Below are 12,081 nucleotides of genomic sequence, written 5' to 3' on the forward strand. Positions count from 1 at the left end.
GGGGAATCAGAGGTGGGGAATCAGGGGCGGGGAATCAGTGGCAGGGAATCAGAGGCCGGGAATAAAAGGCGGGGAATCAGAGCTGGGGAATCAGAGGCGGGGAATCAGAGTTGGGGAATCAGAGGAGGGGAATCAGATATGGGGAAACAGAGGCCGGGAATCAGAGGCAGGGAAACAGAGGCGGGGAATCAGATATGGGGAATCAGAGGTGGGGAATTAGAGGTTGCGAATCAGAGGCGGGGAATCAGAGGCTGGGAATCAGAGGCAGGGAATCGGATGTGCGGAATCAGAGATGGGGAATCAGAGGTGGGGATTCAGAGGTGGTGAATCAGAGAAGGGGAATCAGAGGCTGGGAATCAGAGGCAGGGAATCAGACGCAGGGAATCAGAGGCGGGGAATCATAGCTGGCGAATTAGAGGAGGGGAATCAGAGTTGGGGAATCAGAGGCGGGGAATCAGATATCGGGAAACAGAGGTGGGGAATCAGAGGCGGGGAAACAGAGGCGGGGAATCAGATATGGGGAATCAGAGGTGGGGAATCAGAGGCAGGGAATTAGATGTGCGGAATCAGAGATGGGGAATAAGAGGCAGGGAATCAGAATCAGAAGCAGGGAATCAGTGGCAGGGAATCAGAGGCCGGGAATAAAAGGCGGGGAATCAGAGGCAGGGAATCGGATGTGCGGAATCAGAGATGGGGAATCAGAGGTGGGGATTCAGAGGTGGTGAATCAGAGAAGGGGAATCAGAGGCTGGGAATCAGAGGCAGGGAATCAGATGCAGGGAATCAGAGGCGGGGAATCATAGCTGGCGAATTAGAGGAGGGGAATCAGAGTTGGGGAATCAGAGGCGGGGAATCAGATATGGGGAAACAGAGGCGGGGAATCAGAGGTGGGGAAACAGAGGCGGGGAATCAGATATGGGGAATCAGAGGTGGGGAATCAGGGGCAGGGAATCAGTGGCAGGGAATCAGACGCGGGGAATCAGAGGCGGGGAATCAGAGGCAGGGAATCAGAGGCGGGGAATCAGAGGCAGGGAATCGGATGTGCGGAATCAGAGATGGGGAATCAGAGGTGGGGATTCAGAGGTGGTGAATCAGAGAAGGGGAATCAGAGGCTGGGAATCAGAGGCAGGGAATCAGACGCAGGGAATCAGAGGCGGGGAATCATAGCTGGCGAATTAGAGGAGGGGAATCAGAGTTGGGGAATCAGAGGCGGGGAATCATATATGGGGAATCAGAGGTGGGGAATCAGGGGCAGGGAATCAGTGGCAGGGAATCAGAGGCGGGGAATCATAGCTGGCGAATTAGAGGAAGGGAATCAGAGTTGGGGAAACAGAGGCGGGGAATCAGATATGGGGAATCAGAGGTGGGGAATCAGGGGCAGGGAATCAGTGGCAGGGAATCAGACGCGGGGAATCAGAGACGGGGAATCAGAGGCAGGGAATCAGACACGGGGAATCAGAGGCGGGGAATCAGAGATGGGGAATCAGAGGCGGGGAATCAGAGGCAGGGAATCTGAGGCCGGGAATCAGATGCTGGGAATAAGAAGCCGGGAATCAGAGGTGGGGAAACAGAGGCGGGGAATCAGATATGGGGAATCAGAGGTGGGGAATCAGAGGCGGGGAATCAGTGGCAGGGAATCAGAGGCCGGGAATAAAAGGCGGGGAATCAAAGCTGGGGAATCAGAGGCGGGGAATCAGAGTTGGGGAATCAGAGGAGGGGAATCAGATATGGGGAAACAGAGGCCGGGAATCAGAGGCAGGGAAACAGAGGCTGGGAATCAGATATGGGAAATCAGAGGTGGGGAATTAGAGGTTGCGAATCAGAGGCGGGATATCAGAGGCGGGGAATCAGAGGCAGGGAATCGGATGTGCGGAATCAGAGATGGGGAATCAGAGGTGGGGATTCAGAGGTGGTGAATCAGAGAAGGGGAATCAGAGGCTGGAAATCAGAGGCAGGGAATCAGACGCAGGGAATCAGAGGCGGGGAATCATAGCTGGCGAATTAGAGGAGGGGAATCAGAGTTGGGGAATCAGAGGCGGGGAATCAGATATGGGGAAACAGAGGCGGGGAATCAGAGGCGGGGAAACAGAGGCGGGGAATCAGATATGGGGAATCAGAGGTGGGGAATCAGAGGCAGGGAATCAGATGTGCGGAATCAGAGATGGGGAATCAGAGGCAGGGAATCAGAATCAGAAGCAGGGAATCAGAGGCCGGGAATCAGAGGCCGGAATCAGATGCTGGCAATCAGAGGCCTGGAATCAGAGGCGGGGAATCAGAGGCAGGGAATCAGATGCGGGGAATCAGAGGCGGGGAACCAGAGCTGGGGAATCAGAGGCAGGGTATTAGAGTTGGGGAATCAGAGGCGGGGAATCAGATATGGGGAAACAGAGTTGGGGAATCAGAGGCGGGGAAACAGAGGCAGGGTATCAGATATGGGGAATCAGAGGCGGGGAATCAGAGGTGGGGAATCATAGGCAGGGAATCGGATGTGCGGAATCAGAGATGGGGAATCAGAGGCCGGGAATCAGAGGTGGTGAATCAGATATGGGGAATCAGAGGCGGGGAATCAGAGGCAGGGAATCAGACGCGGGGAATCAGAGGTGGGCAATCAGAGGCGGGGAATCAGATATGGGGAAACAGAGGCGGGGAATCAGAGGCGGGAAAACAGAGGCGGGGAATTAGATATGGGGAATCAGAGGTGGGGAATCAGAGGTGGTGAATCAGTGATGGGGAATCACAGGTGGGGAATCAGAGGCAGGGAATAGAACGCGGGGAATCAGAGGCAGGGAATCAGAGCTGGGGAATCAGAGGCGGGGAATCAGATATGGGGAATCGGATGCAGGGAATCAGAGGCGGGGAATCAGAGCTGGGGAATCAGAGGCGGGGAATCAGAGTTGGGGCATCAGAGGTGGGGAATTAGATATAGGTAAACAGAGGCGGGGAATCAGATATGGGGAAACAGAGGCGGGGAATCAGAGGCGGGGAAACAGAGGCGGGGAATCAGATATGGGGAAATAGAGGCGGGGAATCAGATATGGGGAATCAGAGGTGTGGAATCAGAGGTTGGGAATCAGAGGCAGGGAATCAGAGGCGGGGAAACAGAGGCGGGGAATCAGATATGGGGAATCAGAGGTGGCGAATCAAAGGCGGTGAAACAGAGATGGGGAATCAGGGCAGGGAATCAGAGGCAGGGAATCAGAGCTGGGGAAACAGAGGCGGGGAATCAGATATGGGGAATCAGAGGTGGGGAATCAGGGGCGGGGAATCAGTGGCAGGGAATCAGAGCTGGGGAATCAGAGGTGGGGAATCAGAGCTGGGGAAACAGAGGCGGGGAATCAGATATGGGGAATCAGAGGCAGGGAATCAGACACGGGGAATCAGAGGCGGGGAATCAGAGATGGCGAATCAGAGGCGGGGAATCAGAGGCAGGGAATCGGACGCCGGGAATCAGAGGCGGGGAATCAGAGTTGGGGAATCAGAGGCGGGGAATCAGAGTTGGTGAATCAGAGGCGGGGAATCAGATATGGGGAAATAGAGGCGGGGAATCAGATATGGGGAATCAGAGGTGTGGAATCAGAGGTTGGGAATCAGAGGCAGGGAATCAGAGGCGGGGAAACAGAGGCGGGGAATCAGATATGGGGAATCAGAGGTGGCGAATCAAATGCGGTGAAACAGAGATGGGGAATCAGGGCAGGGAATCAGAGGCAGGGAATCAGAGCTGGGGAAACAGAGGCGGGGAATCAGATATGGGGAATCAGAGGTGGGGAATCAGGGGCGGGGAATCAGTGGCAGGGAATCAGAGCTGGGGAATCAGAGGTGGGGAATCAGAGCTGGGGAAACAGAGGCGGGTAATCAGATATGGGGAATCAGAGGCAGGGAATCAGACACGGGGAATCAGAGGCGGGGAATCAGAGATGGCGAATCAGAGGCGGGGAATCAGAGGCAGGGAATCGGACGCCGGGAATCAGAGGCGGGGAATCAGAGTTGGGGAATCAGAGGCGGGGAATCAGAGTTGGGGAATCAGAGGCGGGGAATCAGATATGGGGAAATAGAGGCGGGGAATCAGATATGGGGAATCAGAGGTGTGGAATCAGAGGTTGGGAATCAGAGGCAGGGAATCAGAGGCGGGGAAACAGAGGCGGGGAATCAGATATGGGGAATCAGAGGTGGCGAATCAAAGGCGGTGAAACAGAGATGGGGAATCAGGGCAGGGAATCAGAGGCAGGGAATCAGAGCTGGGGAAACAGAGGCGGGGAATCAGATATGGGGAATCAGAGGTGGGGAATCAGGGGCGGGGAATCAGTGGCAGGGAATCAGAGCTGGGGAATCAGAGGTGGGGAATCAGAGCTGGGGAAACAGAGGCGGGGAATCAGATATGGGGAATCAGAGGTGGGGAATCAGGGGCGGGGAATCAGTGGCAGGGAATCAGAGGCCGGGAATAAAAGGCGGGGAATCAGAGGAGGGGAATCAGATATGGGGAAACAGAGGCCGGGAATCAGAGGCAGGGAAACAGAGGCGGGGAATCAGATATGGGGAATCAGAGGTGGGGAATTAGAGGTTGCGAATCAGAGGCGGGGAATCAGAGGCTGGGAATCAGAGGCAGGGAATCGGATGTGCGGAATCAGAGATGGGGAATCAGAGGTGGGGATTCAGAGGTGGTGAATCAGAGAAGGGGAATCAGAGGCTGGGAATCAGAGGCAGGGAATCAGACGCAGGGAATCAGAGGCGGGGAATCATAGCTGGCGAATTAGAGGAGGGGAATCAGAGTTGGGGAATCAGAGGCGGGGAATCAGATATCGGGAAACAGAGGCGGGGAATCAGAGGTGGGGAAACAGAGGCGGGGAATCAGATATGGGGAATCAGAGGTGGGGAATCAGAGGCAGGGAATCAGATGTGCGGAATCAGAGATGGGGAATCAGAGGCAGGGAATCAGAATCAGAAGCAGGGAATCAGTGGCAGGGAATCAGAGGCCGGGAATAAAAGGCGGGGAATCAGAGGCAGGGAATCGGATGTGCGGAATCAGAGATGGGGAATCAGAGGTGGGGATTCAGTGGTGGTGAATCAGAGAAGGGGAATCAGAGGCTGGGAATCAGAGGCAGGGAATCAGATGCAGGGAATCAGAGGTGGGGAATCAGGGGCAGGGAATCAGTGGCAGGGAATCAGACGCGGGGAATCAGAGGCGGGGAATCAGAGGCGGGGAATCAGAGGCGGGGAATCAGAGGCAGGGAATCGGATGTACGGAATCAGAGATGGGGAATCAGAGGTGGGGATTCAGAGGTGGTGAATCAGAGAAGGGGAATCAGAGGCTGGGAATCAGAGGCAGAGAATCAGACGCAGGGAATCAGAGGCGGGGAATCATAGCTGGCGAAATAGAGGAGGGGAATCAGAGTTGGGGAATCAGAGGCGGGGAATCATATATGGGGAATCAGAGGTGGGGAATCAGGGGCAGGGAATCAGTGGCAGGGAATCAGAGGCGGGGAATCATAGCTGGCGAAATAGAGGAAGGGAATCAGAGTTGGGGAAACAGAGGCGGGGAATCAGATATGGGGAATCAGAGGTGGGGAATCAGGGGCAGGGAATCAGTGGCAGGGAATCAGACGCGGGGAATCAGAGACGGGGAATCAGAGGCAGGGAATCAGACACGGGGAATCAGAGACGGGGAATCAGAGATGGGGAATCAGAGGCGGGGAATCAGAGGCAGGGAATCAGAGGCCGGGAATCAGATGCTGGGAATAAGAGGCCGGGAATCAGAGGTGGGGAAACAGAGGCGGGGAATCAGATATGGGGAATCAGAGGTGGGGAATCAGAGGCGGGGAATCAGTGGCAGGGAATCAGAGGCCGGGAATAAAAGGCGGGGAATCAAAGCTGGGGAATCAGAGGCGGGGAATCAGAGTTGGGGAATCAGAGGAGGGGAATCAGATATGGGGAAACAGAGGCCGGGAATCAGAGGCAGGGAAACAGAGGCGGGGAATCAGATATGGGAAATCAGAGGTGGGGAATTAGAGGTTGCGAATCAGAGGCGGGATATCAGCGGCGGGGAATCAGAGGCAGGGAATCGGATGTGCGGAATCAGATATGGGGAATCAGAGGTGGGGATTCAGAGGCAGGGAATCAGATGTGCGGAATCAGAGATGGGGAATCAGAGGCAGGGAATCAGAATCAGAAGCGGGGAATCAGAGGCCGGGAATCAGAGGCCGGGAATCAGATTCTGGGAATAAGAGGCCGGGAATCAGAGGTGGGGATTCAGAGGCGGGGAATGAGATATGGAGAATCAGAGGCGGGGAATCAGAGGCGGGGAAACAGAGGTGGGGAATCAGATATGGAGAATCAGAGGTGGGGAATCAAAGGCGGTGAATCAGAGATGGGGAATCAGAGGCGGGGAATCAGAGGCAGGGAATCAGATGCGGGGATTCAGAGGCGGGGAATCAGAGCTTGCGAATCAGAGGCGGGGAATCAGAGGTGGGCAATCAGAGCCGGGGAATCAGATATGGGGAATCAGAGGCGGGGAATCAGAGGCGGGGAAACAGAGGCGGGGAATCAGATATGGGGAATCAGAGGTGGGGAATCAGAGGTTGTGAATCAGAGATGGGGAATCAAGGCGGGGAATCAGAGGGAGGGAATCAGACGCGGGTAATCAGAGGCGGGGTTTCAGAGCTGGGGAATCAGAGGCGGGGAATCAGAGTTGTGGAGTCAGAGGCAGGGAATCAGATATGGGGAATCAGAGGCGGGGAATCAGAGGCGGGGAAACAGAGGCGGGGAATCAGATATGGGGAATCAGAGGTGGGGAATAAGGGGCAGGGAATCAGTGGCAGGGAATCAGAGGCGGGGAATCTGAGGCAGGGAATCAGAGGCAGGGAATCTGACACGGGGAATCAGAGGCGGGGAATCAGAGATGGCGAATCAGAGGCGGGGAATCAGAGGCAGGGAATCGGACGCCGGGAATCAGATATGGGGAAATAGAGGCGGGGAATCAGATATGGGGAATCAGAGGTGTGGAATCAGAGGTTGGGAATCAGAGGCAGGGAATCAGAGGCGGGGAAACAGAGGCGGGGAATCAGATATGGGGAATCAGAGGTGGCGAATCAAAGGCGGTGAAACAGAGATGGGGAATCAGGGCAGGGAATCAGAGGCAGGGAATCAGAGCTGGGGAAACAGAGGCGGGGAATCAGATATGGGGAATCAGAGGTGGGGAATCAGGGGCGGGGAATCAGTGGCAGGGAATCAGAGCTGGGGAATCAGAGGTGGGGAATCAGAGCTGGGGAAACAGAGGCGGGGAATCAGATATGGGGAATCAGAGGCAGGGAATCAGACACGGGGAATCAGAGGCGGGGAATCAGAGATGGCGAATCAGAGGCGGGGAATCAGAGGCAGGGAATCGGACGCCGGGAATCAGAGGCGGGGAATCAGAGTTGGGGAATCAGAGGCGGGGAATCAGAGTTGGTGAATCAGAGGCGGGGAATCAGATATGGGGACATAGAGGCGGGGAATCAGAGGCGGGGAATCAGAGGCAGGGAATCGGATGTGCGGAATCAGAGATGGGGAATCAGAGGTGGGCATTCAGAGGTGGTGAATCAGAGAAGGGGAATCAGAGGCTGGGAATCAGAGGCAGGGAATCAGACGCAGGGAATCAGAGGCGGGGAATCATAGCTGGCGAATTAGAGGAGGGGAATCAGAGTTGGGGAATCAGAGGCGGGGAATCATATATGGGGAATCAGAGGTGGGGAATCAGGGGCAGGGAATCAGTGGCAGGGAATCAGAGGCGGGGAATCATAGCTGGCGAATTAGAGGAAGGGAATCAGAGTTGGGGAAACAAGGGCGGGGAATCACATATGGGGAATCAGAGGTGGGGAATCAGGGGCAGGGAATCAGTGGCAGGGAATCAGACGCGGGGAATCAGAGACGGGGAATCAGAGGCAGGGAATCAGACACGGGGAATCAGAGGCGGGGAATCAGAGATGGGGAATCAGAGGCGGGGAATCAGAGGCAGGGAATCAGAGGCCGGGAATCAGATGCTGGGAATAAGAAGCCGGGAATCAGAGGTGGGGAAACAGAGGCGGGGAATCAGATATGGGGAATCAGAGGTGGGGAATCAGAGGCGGGGAATCAGTGGCAGGGAATCAGAGGCCGGGAATAAAAGGCGGGGAATCAAAGCTGGGGAATCAGAGGCGGGGAATCAGAGTTGGGGAATCAGAGGAGGGGAATCAGATATGGGGAAACAGAGGCCGGGAATCAGAGGCAGGGAAACAGAGGCTGGGAATCAGATATGGGAAATCAGAGGTGGGGAATTAGAGGTTGCGAATCAGAGGCGGGATATCAGAGGCGGGGAATCAGAGGCAGGGAATCGGATGTGCGGAATCAGAGATGGGGAATCAGAGGTGGGGATTCAGAGGTGGTGAATCAGAGAAGGGGAATCAGAGGCTGGAAATCAGAGGCAGGGAATCAGACGCAGGGAATCAGAGGCGGGGAATCATAGCTGGCGAATTAGAGGAGGGGAATCAGAGTTGGGGAATCAGAGGCGGGGAATCAGATATGGGGAAACAGAGGCGGGGAATCAGAGGCGGGGAAACAGAGGCGGGGAATCAGATATGGGGAATCAGAGGTGGGGAATCAGAGGCAGGGAATCAGATGTGCGGAATCAGAGATGGGGAATCAGAGGCAGGGAATCAGAATCAGAAGCAGGGAATCAGAGGCCGGGAATCAGAGGCCGGAATCAGATGCTGGCAATCAGAGGCCTGGAATCAGAGGCGGGGAATCAGAGGCAGGGAATCAGATGCGGGGAATCAGAGGCGGGGAACCAGAGCTGGGGAATCAGAGGCAGGGTATTAGAGTTGGGGAATCAGAGGCGGGGAATCATATATGGGGAAACAGAGGTGGGGAATCAGAGGCGGGGAAACAGAGGCAGGGTATCAGATATGGGGAATCAGAGGCGGGGAATCAGAGGTGGGGAATCATAGGCAGGGAATCGGATGTGCGGAATCAGAGATGGGGAATCAGAGGCCGGGAATCAGAGGTGGTGAATCAGATATGGGGAATCAGAGGCGGGGAATCAGAGGCAGGGAATCAGACGCGGGGAATCAGAGGTGGGCAATCAGAGGCGGGGAATCAGATATGGGGAAACAGAGGCGGGGAATCAGAGGCGTGAAAACAGAGGCGGGGAATTAGATATGGGGAATCAGAGGTGGGGAATCAGAGGTGGTGAATCAGTGATGGGGAATCACAGGTGGGGAATCAGAGGCAGGGAATAGAACGCGGGGAATCAGAGGCAGGGAATCAGAGCTGGGGAATCAGAGGCGGGGAATCAGATATGGGGAATCGGATGCAGGGAATCAGAGGCGGGGAATCAGAGCTGGGGAATCAGAGGCGGGGAATCAGAGTTGGGGCATCAGAGGTGGGGAATTAGATATAGGGAAACAGAGGCGGGGAATCAGATATGGGGAAACAGAGGCGGGGAATCAGAGGCGGGGAAACAGAGGCGGGGAATCAGATATGGGGAAATAGAGGCGGGGAATCAGATATGGGGAATCAGAGGTGTGGAATCAGAGGTTGGGAATCAGAGGCAGGGAATCAGAGGCGGGGAAACAGAGGCGGGGAATCAGATATGGGGAATCAGAGGTGGCGAATCAAAGGCGGTGAAACAGAGATGGGGAATCAGGGCAGGGAATCAGAGGCAGGGAATCAGAGCTGGGGAAACAGAGGCGGGGAATCAGATATGGGGAATCAGAGGTGGGGAATCAGGGGCGGGGAATCAGTGGCAGGGAATCAGAGCTGGGGAATCAGAGGTGGGGAATCAGAGCTGGGGAAACAGAGGCGGGGAATCAGATATGGGGAATCAGAGGCAGGGAATCAGACACGGGGAATCAGAGGCGGGGAATCAGAGATGGCGAATCAGAGGCGGGGAATCAGAGGCAGGGAATCGGACGCCGGGAATCAGAGGCGGGGAATCAGAGTTGGGGAATCAGAGGCGGGGAATCAGAGTTGGTGAATCAGAGGCGGGGAATCAGATATGGGGAAATAGAGGCGGGGAATCAGATATGGGGAATCAGAGGTGTGGAATCAGAGGTTGGGAATCAGAGGCAGGGAATCAGAGGCGGGGAAACAGAGGCGGGGAATCAGATATTGGGAATCAGAGGTGGCGAATCAAAGGCGGTGAAACAGAGATGGGGAATCAGGGCAGGGAATCAGAGGCAGGGAATCAGAGCTGGGGAAACAGAGGCGGGGAATCAGATATGGGGAATCAGAGGTGGGGAATCAGGGGCGGGGAATCAGTGGCAGGGAATCAGAGCTGGGGAATCAGAGGTGGGGAATCAGAGCTGGGGAAACAGAGGCGGGTAATCAGATATGGGGAATCAGAGGCAGGGAATCAGACACGGGGAATCAGAGGCGGGGAATCAGAGATGGCGAATCAGAGGCGGGGAATCAGAGGCAGGGAATCGGACGCCGGGAATCAGAGGCGGGGAATCAGAGTTGGGGAATCAGAGGCGGGGAATCAGAGTTGGGGAATCAGAGGCGGGGAATCAGATATGGGGAAATAGAGGCGGGGAATCAGATATGGGGAATCAGAGGTGTGGAATCAGAGGTTGGGAATCAGAGGCAGGGAATCAGAGGCGGGGAAACAGAGGCGGGGAATCAGATATGGGGAATCAGAGGTGGCGAATCAAAGGCGGTGAAACAGAGATGGGGAATCAGGGCAGGGAATCAGAGGCAGGGAATCAGAGTTGGGGAATCAGAGGCGGGGAATCAGATATGGGGAATCAGAGGTGGGGAATCAGGGGCGGGGAATCAGTGGCAGGGAATCAGAGCTGGGGAATCAGAGGTGGGGAATCAGAGCTGGGGAAACAGAGGCGGGGAATCAGATATGGGGAATCAGAGGTGGGGAATCAGGGGCGGGGAATCAGTGGCAGGGAATCAGAGGCCGGGAATAAAAGGCGGGGAATCAGAGGAGGGGAATCAGATATGGGGAAACAGAGGCCGGGAATCAGAGGCAGGGAAACAGAGGCGGGGAATCAGATATGGGGAATCAGAGGTGGGGAATTAGAGGTTGCGAATCAGAGGCGGGGAATCAGAGGCTGGGAATCAGAGGCAGGGAATCGGATGTGCGGAATCAGAGATGGGGAATCAGAGGTGGGGATTCAGAGGTGGTGAATCAGAGAAGGGGAATCAGAGGCTGGGAATCAGAGGCAGGGAATCAGACGCAGGGAATCAGAGGCGGGGAATCATAGCTGGCGAATTAGAGGAGGGGAATCAGAGTTGGGGAATCAGAGGCGGGGAATCAGATATCGGGAAACAGAGGCGGGGAATCAGAGGTGGGGAAACAGAGGCGGGGAATCAGATATGGGGAATCAGAGGTGGGGAATCAGAGGCAGGGAATCAGATGTGCGGAATCAGAGATGGGGAATCAGAGGCAGGGAATCAGAATCAGAAGCAGGGAATCAGTGGCAGGGAATCAGAGGCCGGGAATAAAAGGCGGGGAATCAGAGGCAGGGAATCGGATGTGCGGAATCAGAGATGGGGAATCAGAGGTGGGGATTCAGTGGTGGTGAATCAGAGAAGGGGAATCAGAGGCTGGGAATCAGAGGCAGGGAATCAGATGCAGGGAATCAGAGGTGGGGAATCAGGGGCAGGGAATCAGTGGCAGGGAATCAGACGCGGGGAATCAGAGGCGGGGAATCAGAGGCGGGGAATCAGAGGCGGGGAATCAGAGGCAGGGAAACGGATGTACGGAATCAGAGATGGGGAATCAGAGGTGGGGATTCAGAGGTGGTGAATCAGAGAAGGGGAATCAGAGGCTGGGAATCAGAGGCAGGGAATCAGAGGTGTGGAATCAGAGGTTGGGAATCAGAGGCAGGGAATCAGAGGCGGGGAAACAGAGGCGGGGAATCAGATATGGGGAATCAGAGGTGGCGAATCAAAGGCGGTGAAACAGAGATGGGGAATCAGGGCAGGGAATCAGAGGCAGGGAATCAGAGCTGGGGAAACAGAGGCGGGGAATCAGATATGGGGAATCAGAGGTGGGGAATCAGGGGCGGGGAATCAGTGGCAGGGAATCAGAGCTGGGGAATCAGAGGTGGGGAATCAGAGCTGG

This window comes from Narcine bancroftii, chromosome 4 (assembly GCF_036971445.1).
Source record: "Narcine bancroftii isolate sNarBan1 chromosome 4, sNarBan1.hap1, whole genome shotgun sequence".
Lineage (NCBI taxonomy): Eukaryota > Metazoa > Chordata > Chondrichthyes > Torpediniformes > Narcinidae > Narcine > Narcine bancroftii.